Source organism: Myotis davidii, unplaced genomic scaffold, assembly GCF_000327345.1.
Source record: "Myotis davidii unplaced genomic scaffold, ASM32734v1 scaffold560, whole genome shotgun sequence".
Taxonomy (NCBI): Eukaryota; Metazoa; Chordata; class Mammalia; order Chiroptera; family Vespertilionidae; genus Myotis; species Myotis davidii.
This window is the reverse complement of record NW_006294418.1, coordinates 3,392,237-3,401,600: the sequence shown is the minus strand read 5'-3', so window position 1 is coordinate 3,401,600 and position 9,364 is coordinate 3,392,237. Positions and strand designations below refer to the sequence as shown.

Here is a 9,364-nt window from a genome sequence, read left to right as displayed (position 1 = left end):
TCCCCGAAGGGACCCGTTGCGCGTGGCCCGGTGTCACCCGGACTGCGCCGACCTCGCCAGCCGCCCCGCCCCCGTGTCTGCAGAGGCTAAAGAGCTCCCTGTCCTCCCAGGACCCGTCCCAGGAGGAGCCGGCGTGTGCTCAGATCAGGGTCTCGACTGTCGGGGCGGAAAGGGTCTCTGAGTTTAAGTCCTGTAAATCCAGCCCTGTACCCCGTCTCGTCACTTAACCTTTAGTCCCGAGGGCTTGCTCCTTTTTCTCGCTTCTCCCAAATACAACTTCTAGAGTCTTCTGAGACCCGCACTGCATTCGATTCTATCTTTGAGAGCATTCTTAAGTTAGCGCCTTGAGGCAGTGCGGCTGGAGGTTCAGAGAGGAGGCTTGACACTTTTTTCCTCCACCTGCACCAGTTTGAAATGGAAAACGTGAGTTGAAACTAGGTTGGAAACTGACTTTCCACCAGAGGTGGGTTGCAGAATGCAGCCCCGGGGCGCCGTGGCGCGCCTTGGTGATGGGGTGCTGCCCCTGCAGCTGATGTTGCAGCTCACGTGGCGGTCAGGTGCAGGGGCTGCTGGAAGGAGGTCTGATATAATCCAATAGAGCCGTTTTATTGGGTTCTGTTAACCTGTGTAACCTTGAGCTAAATACAGCACGGCAGGAGTCTGGAGTAGGAGCCCACGTACCAAGCGCAGTATTGAATTTTAATTAGTGCGTTACAGGTCTAAAAGTGGAATAGATTCTCCTCAGCTCCCACTTCCTGTTGTTTTATATTTTCCCAAGGATTTTATGTTTAATGCAACAGTTTTAGTATTGAGGGTGGAAAGAGCACCTTTTGATTCATGAAACTTTTCTTTGACAAACTTGAAAACTGAGTAGGTAAACTCTGAAGTGTGATACTGAGATGAGGTAGGAAAGGGAATTTTTAAGATGGCTTCTTGACACTGTTTTGAAACTGCATTGACATTTTAATCTTAAGGACCACAGAAGTACAGAGTTTTCTATGTGCAAGGGACTCTGGCGGTTTAATCCAACCCCATTATTTTACAGAAAGAAATTAACCAGGGAAAGTTACTTGAGGAGATTGAAAAGGAGCTGAAGACTTCATGAATTAGATACTTAAGTAGATAATTCAGACCTCCCTCATGGATATTCCTGTATGAAAATTTGTTTTGATTATGGTATCTTATAAACAGTCAAGTAATTACTAAATTTTTATTTTTCCCTCCCCGGTTTTGAGTAATTGCCTTAATTTGTGATTTGTACCCATTAGAAGCAAGTGATACAAATTATTTATAGTTAAGAAATGTTTACTTTCTATCAATTGAAATAGTACTTTCCAATTAGTTTGGATTTAGTAATTATGTATTTTCATTTCAAGAGTGTTTACTTATATTATTGATTCTGATAGTCCAGGCATGGGAGATTGGCATTTCCAGAGTCTCAGTGTTGGGTGTCTATAACCTTGATATGAATTAGGAATAGAGGTCCTATACACATGTAGTAACCAGATTCCAGCATCCCCAGCACCATTACTTAGTGGTCCTCAAATGCAGAAGTCCTGAAGCCCTTGCTGGGGTGGGGTGAATTCTTTGCATCTCGCATGCCACAATGCTTAGTGTAGGCATTTAGTAAATACTTCTTGGCCTGTGTGCACATTTCCTGATGGCTTCATGAAAGATGGACCATGTCTTATCTGTGTAGGCCTTGTGTCAAGTGTAGTGGGTACTCTGTAAATGTTTGTGGTCTTGAGTTTAACCAAACTTAAGACCATAGCCAAGTGTCCTGGAAGTCATCATCATTATATTGTAAACCTGAAATATTTGTTTTTTTTTGTGTGTGTTGAGTCAGATACTCTACTAGGCTGAAATCCATAGCAGGTATCACATATATTAGTAACATGTTACTGTGACATTGGGAAAGGGACACCTTTATTTAATTTTTGGTAGAACACCTGAAGCTAATATACTATGACTTTTCCACTGGAATGAAGTTTGACAACCATGATTTGAATGACCCTAATTGTTACTGTAGGGCCATTTTAAAGCCTTGGTTTCACTTTATAAGTATATCTTTTTCAGCATGAAGACCTTTGTAAGAAATATGACTTTGGGTCCTGGCTATAGGGCCCCATACACCAAGTTTGTAGGTGCTATCCCAGTCAGGGCACATACAAGAGTCAATCAATTAGTGCATAAATAAATGGAACAACAAATAGATGTTTCTCTCCTGTTTCCCTTATCCCCCTCCCCCCCACTCAAAAAACAACAAAAAAAACCCCCAAAATAACAACAACAGCAACAACAAAATCATAGAAAGAAAAGAAACATGATTTTGGGAGCCTGGCTACCTTGGTAAGCTGTCCAGAATTGATATTTTACAGTTTTGGGGGCTGTGCTAGATAGGTCATGGGTGCTTCATGTTGGTAATATAGCTAACAACAACAACAACAAAAAACCCATGCAATGAAACCACTATATTTTCTTTTTCTCGAAGTCTTATCACCTTTTTCTTTAATAGATCAGAATAACATGTCTTGTTTATTTAAAAAATTGAGGAAAATTGTCAAGCAGCCTTTTTCTTTAATAGATTAGCATGTTTTGTTTATTTAAAAAAATTAACTGAGGACAATTGTCAAGTATTTCTTTTGGAAAGTACCACCACTCCACCCTTTGAATAGCCTTGGCAAATAATGTTTGGGCAAATGCAGGGCCAATTCCATAGAGCAGTTCCCATTTGAATATGTAGTCATATAAATAATAGCCTTGACAGGAACAACATCTTTGGACTACAAGCATTTTTCTTTCTGCTGACACTATTACTGAAAACAGTTGTACAGTAGAGTAGGATGGTGTTTAATTTATAGGAGGCAAATAATTATACATCTAGCTTTCCTGGTTCTTACATCAGTTCTAGTCTACCCAGCCTGCCTACTGCCAGTGTTGTCCCTTCTACCCAGTTCTTAAGTGGATTTTTAAGACTGAGATACATGAAGATTCCTATCCTTTTCAGGAGGTGGGATATGGAATTATTCTGGTTCTCTGAGCAATTATTGTTCACAGAGGTATGGTGTTTCACTTTACCCTTGGCATGTACTCAGTTTGTGAGATTCTCAGTTTTAAAAATACTGTACTTCCATTAGGAATTTTGAACTATATGACATAAACATCTTAGTGAAGTGTGTGTGGAGCATCTAGAACAGTGATGGCGAACCTATGACATGCGTGTCAGAGGTGACACGCGAACTCATTTTTTTGGTTGATTTTTCTTTGTTAAATGGCATTTAAATATATAAAATAAATAACAAAAATGTAAGTCTTTGTTTTACTATGGTTGCAAATATCAAAAAATTTCTATGTGTGACACGGCACCAGAGTTAAGTTAGGGCTTTTCAAAATGCTGACACGCCGAGCTCAAAAGGTTCGCCATCGCTGATCTAGAGTATATCAACATAGGTTTAGATGGAATTAGGATATAGAATCAGGCAATTAATAAGAAATAGGAAGAATATTTAGTCCTTTTCTCTGACACGTGAAGGTCATACTTAAGTCATTTAAACAGATGACAGCTTTTTTTTTGAGTGTTTATTTTTAAAGGTAACCTGAGAAACAATTCTATAGCCTTTCTTTAGTAATTGTTAAATAGTCCATAGAATTAATAAGTTGCTCGTGTGGTTCCTTTTTGTATTCCAGATCCCTTGTGGGCCTGGAAACTCTTTGAAGCCTGCTTAGAACTCTGACAGCTTGGCCATTTCCCTCTGCTCCTGCCATCCCTGCTCCCCTCAGGCAGCTGGAACCTGTTCTTGTCCAGGGCAGAACTTGCAGAGCCAAGATACTGTGTTACTGCCTTCTGGACTTGAGCTCACTTGGATTGATCCCTTATCAGTGGCTCTCAACCTTCCTAATGCCGCGACCCTTTAATACAGTTCCTCATGTTGTGGTGACTCCCAACCATAAAATTATTTTCGTTGCTACTTCATAACTGTAATTTTGCTACTGTTATGAATTGTAATGTAAATATCTGATATGCAGGATGTATTTTCATTGTTACAAATTGAACATAATTAAAGCATAGTGATTAATCATAAAAACAATATGTAATTATATATGTGTTTTCCGATGGTCTTAGGCGATCCCTGTGAAAGGGTCGTTCGACCCCTAAAGGGGTCACGACCCACAGGTTGAGAACCGCTGCCGTAGATACTGGGAACAGGCCAGCTAGCTGATAGCTGGGCTCTTTGGCTGTTACAAGTTAAGCTCTTTTGAAGGGTTAATTTTTTATTTGCAGCAGGTACTCTATACCCTGGACTCATGCACTCATTACTTTGACCCTTTTCCTGACTACCTTGCTATTGGGTTCTCTTCTGCCTTCTTAGCTCAGTCACCTAATGGGTGATTTTCATTCACTTTCAAAGGTAGCTAGTTATTTTCAAATTCTTGTCTTTCTACCTCTGTCTTCTGTTAGTTTTGAGCTTTTAATTGACTAAATACCTGTTATACTCTCCCACAACACATCTGTTCGTTACCTGTGTTTCTTTCTAGACTGTACCATGCATATTGGGACCAATTCTGTGCTGTTTGTGGCAGTGTCCTCAGTACTCAGTACAGTGCTTGGCACATAGTAGGTGATAAATACATAACTGATTAGATAGAAGTTCATCCTAACAGTAAATCTGTGATTAGTATGGAAAATTAGTGTTCATATAGGAATTTAGAATTCATACAGGAAGTTTAGGCATTTCATCATTAGCACTAGAGAGTCTATGTCTGAAATTATAAGCACATTCTTATAAAAAAGCTTCATTAGTCATCTGACAGGGAATTTATTTAAGAAGAAAAGATATAGTAATTTTCACCATGTATTGTTAGGTGTTACATATTTCAATTTTTCTTGAGTTTGATTAATATGTTATATATTATTTTATATTTCTTACACGTAGAAGTTTTATGGCACTATAAAAAAGTGAGTTTAATGGCCCTATTTTTGTAGATTAGTAATTATATACTAAAAAGTAAATTCTCATTAAAAGGCCCTTAAATGCCTGCTCATAAAAGGAGAGACCGCTTTGATTTTGTTCTCCATAGAATCCCAATTATTGTATTGAGGCAAGTCATCAAACTCTTTAGTAGTCTAAACCTTTAATTCGGTTTCAGAACAGTAGTAATGTATTGAATATCCAAATTACCATGTCTTTAACAAGTAGTGCAAACACTGTATATTAAAAAAGTAATGACCATAACTTTTCTTGTGGAATTTCTTGGGCTAATTTTTTAAAGAGGACTTTTGAACTAAATTTCCCATGAAGGCCAAAAATCTCATACTTTTAATGATAGAGCAGTTTGCGTGTATGTGTAGAAGAGGGGGTGGTAATTTTTGTAGTGGCATTTTTAAGTGCACAGTTTACTAATTATGTTGAGGGTAAACACTTTCAACTCTAAAAGGAAAACTTCAATTATCTGAATGAAATGAGGTACATGAAATTAATTCAGATAAGTGGGGGAATCCTTAGTGTAAATGATGCATGTCAAGGGACATGACCTCAATCATGATTTTTTTTTTTCTATATATCAGCTGCTTTTACATTAAGAGATTGTGATTCTTTTTGGTCATGCTAGGAATCATTGATGGGAGGAAGTAAAGTTTGTTCAGTAGTTTGGTTTTTTTTCTTTTGCCACAGAGGGAATCCAGAATGTGGTATTCTGTGACAAGCATAATTGCTCATCTCTTGCTTGTTCTGCCTGCCCTTTTAGGTGGTATACCACCGCCTTCCATTTTGTCACCTTCCTGTCAAATGTCAAATGTGTGTGGGGACTCCTTGAGAATACAGTTTATTTGAAATAGAAGCCATACTCCTGTCCAAACTCAAGATGTTTATACTTCCTATAAGTTGACTTAGAGCAAGCTGTAAGGGTGAATTGAGCTGTAAAAACTTTGATTTCTCCCTTGACCCCCTTAGGGTTTAATAGTAAGGAGCATCTTTGCAATGTACACCCTTAAAATAGAAACAAATATTGGGACATAACCCCTGACCTTTACAGATCCTAACTTGAAATTAAAATTTTACTGATTGATTAGAGTTTAAGGAAGCTTCAGTAAGATGATTTTTGCTGCCATTCACTAATGCTTGCAGCATTCCAGGGACCCTGGCATCTGAAGGCCGTTCTGTAATTTGCAGGCAGCCCTGTAGCTGAGATGACAGATTCCTTCAGGAATCTGTTTTGTTTTTAAAGGGAGGTGAGATTATCTGAGCCCCAGAGATGTGTACTGACACCCCTGAGGTGAATTTTGCTTCTTTTATTCAACATTACCTATAGATGCTTTTCTTAAAGAGAACATTGCTCTTAACAGAGCTCCTGTTTCAGCAGGCACCAGCTTCCTTTTCACCTCTTGGTCTTTGAGATATGAAATGATTTATATCTTGATTGCCTTGGGTGGAGTGGCTGTGTTATCAGCAAGCTTTGTATCCAGACCTCTTGAACAAATCCTAGGTCATTGCCTGAGGCCTTCTTAAATATATGCAGGCTGTGAGATTGAAGATTTTAGGCTTTAGGGTCAGTCCAAACTGATTTTGACTCTGCTCTTCATGAATGGCTTGTCTTGGGGGAAGTTAGTGCTCTGGTTTCAGTTTCCTCATCTGTAATGTTGGCATAATATCACTGGGTATATTGAAGTTTTTTGTTTGTTTGTTAATCCTCATCCTTGGTTATTTTCTTCATTGATTTTTTAGAGAGGGTGGAAGGGAGGGAAGGAGGGAGGAAAGGAAAAAAGAAAGGAGGGAGGGAAGGAGAGAAAGACACATTCATTGGTTGCCTCCCACACTCACCCTGAAGGGGGTGGGGATCAAACCTGCAACTCTGGTAGGTGCCCTTGTTGACTGGGAAACCCGAGACCCCTTGGCGCTCTAACCTCTTAGCAACATGGGCCAGCCTGTATTGAGTGTTTTTAAGAGTAATTAATCTTAGTTGCATTGATTTATTGTTATATACAGATAAGTGTTTAAAATGTGAAGTAATGAGCTATTTACCTAGGTTATTGACTTTTATAAAGAAGTAGGTTTTGTTCATTTGATGATAGAGATAATCAGATTAATTAAATTGTTTAAAATAGGGATCTTGCTCAGATGATTTATAACACTGTGAGACTCTTACAACCATCAGTCTGTTTTTATACAAAGGATATACTGATGGAGTGGTATAGAGAGGCAGAGTATGTAGTGTTCTCATAAGGCAGACTTGGATTTGTATATAGATGATCCAACACTTGGATTACCTTGGACAGGGTACTTTATTTTTTGATTCAAATTTTCATCTGTAAAATGGGTAATATGAGAATAAAGAATGGTAAAGGGTAAAAAAGGATAATCGAAAGGTTGTTGTAAAGAGATGAGGTATACAAAATACTTAATAACTGAATCCATAAATACCAATAGTTATTGTGATCCTGGACAAGTGACTTCCTCTCTTTTCACCTTAGGTTTTCTTATCTTATATAAGCATAAATATATCAGAGAATTAATAGAGTTATTTTGAGGATTAGATGAGATAATGCTTGTAAGTGCTCATTAAATATTAAATTCTATTCTTATTTGTATTCAGTTTAGAATAAATTGAACCAATTTTGGGTTAAAATCAAAGAATTTAACAGCTATTTAATGTATTTCTTATGTTGGGGGATATTTAGTATGGACTTAGGATGGCAACTTATTCATAGCTTTTAGTGTTTTCTTAAGACAATAGTTCTCAAATTGTGTCCATCCATACCTGTGGAGGTTGGATGATACTGAAACTAATTTTTTAAAAAATATTTTTTATTGATTTCAGAGAGGAAGGAGAGGAAGAGAGAGATAGAAACATCAATGATGAGAGAGAATCATTGATCTGCCGCCTCCTGCACAGCCCTTATTGAGGATGAGCCTGCAACCTGGGCATGTACCCTTGACTGGAATCAAACCCAGGACCCTTCAGTCCACAGACCGATACCCTATCCACTGAGCCAAGCTGGCCAGGGTTGAAACTTTTTTCATAGTGATACTAACTCTTTGCCTTTTTCACTGCTTTGACATTGATCCTGATGATAGTACAGCAATGGTGGGTAAAACTGTGGGCATGTTAGTAGATATTAAATGGCAGTGGCACCAAAGTATGTTAGTATTCATTGTATTCTTCACTGCCATGCATTCACAGTTTTTAAAAAAGCTAATTTTACTTAAGAATACCCTTGATGAAGCAGTAAAAATTAACTTTATTAAATCTTGATCACTGGGTACACTGTTTTAATATTCCGTATGATGAGATAGGAAGTATGCAAAAAGCACTTCTGCAATCCTGAGTACATTGGTTTTCTTACGGAAAACTCTTAAGCGATTTTTTTTTGAGTTGCTAGCTGAACTAGCAGTATTTTTCATGAAATATCATTTTTACTTGAAAGAATGACTACCAGACAAACTGATTATTTAGAGTTAGATATTTGGCAGCAATTTTCTTGAAAATGAACCAAGTGAGACTGCTCTTCAGGGAAAACAATTGACAGTATTTGTTGCCAAGGATAAAATTTGATCTTAGAAGTGAAAATTAAAATTTTGGTTAACTTGTATCACCTGCTCTGCTCTCATCAGCTTTCCAATTTATAAAGGTTTTCCTGATGGGATGGATAGTGATATTAATGAATGTGAGTTTTTGCTATGAAATTAATTATGCCATGATTTGGAATATCTTTATAACTCAATGAACCGATATTTAAAAAGTGATCATTGTTACAAAATTATGGGAAAAGACCCTTATAAAAGCAAGTAACAATACAAAACGTTCATGTGATTTTAGATTTCATATTATAGCTAACTTTAACTGCTGCTTGTCAGGTTTTGGTGTAGTATCAAAAAACATCCACAGTTATCTGAAAAGGCTATTAGTAGTAACATGTACTTTTATTTCTCAGTAAACATTTGTGTAGTGCTTTTTTCCCCACATAGTTCAAGCAAAACAGTATATCACAACAGATTGAATGTGGAAGTAGATATGAAAATCCAGTTGTCTTCTAGCTAGACCTGAAAGAGATCTGCAAAAGTTGTGAAACAATATCACTTTTGTCACTAAGCTTTTTTTTTTCGTTTAGGAAATTTTTCATAAAATGTTATTTGTCATTAAATATGTTATTAAAATTTTAAAATGAATTAATAAATAGTTAAAAATTTCTCATGTAATTTTTAATATGGTAAATATTGGTATTTATAACTCACATTAACAAAAGCTCTTGGGAGTCCTGAATTTTGAGAACACAAAGGAGTCCTGATACTACAAAGTTTTTGAATTTTTTTTTATGGTGTTTTTTTTTTTGTTGTTTTTTTTTTGTTTTTGTTTTTTTTTTTTTTTT

The 9,364-nt window shown here is 37.2% G+C and overlaps 1 long non-coding RNA gene across 1 annotated transcript in view; it reads left to right on the top strand.

The window, feature by feature from the left end:
• Positions 1 to 6: 6 nt before the first annotated feature.
• The window catches only part of LOC107183906, a 14,919-nt gene continuing 5,561 nt past the window's right edge, over positions 7 to 9,364 (top strand). Inside the window, exons 1-2 of the long non-coding RNA XR_001514728.1 lie at positions 7 to 423; positions 1,046 to 1,118. This is a non-coding gene — a long non-coding RNA (uncharacterized LOC107183906). The remainder of the gene's footprint in view (positions 424 to 1,045; positions 1,119 to 9,364) is intronic.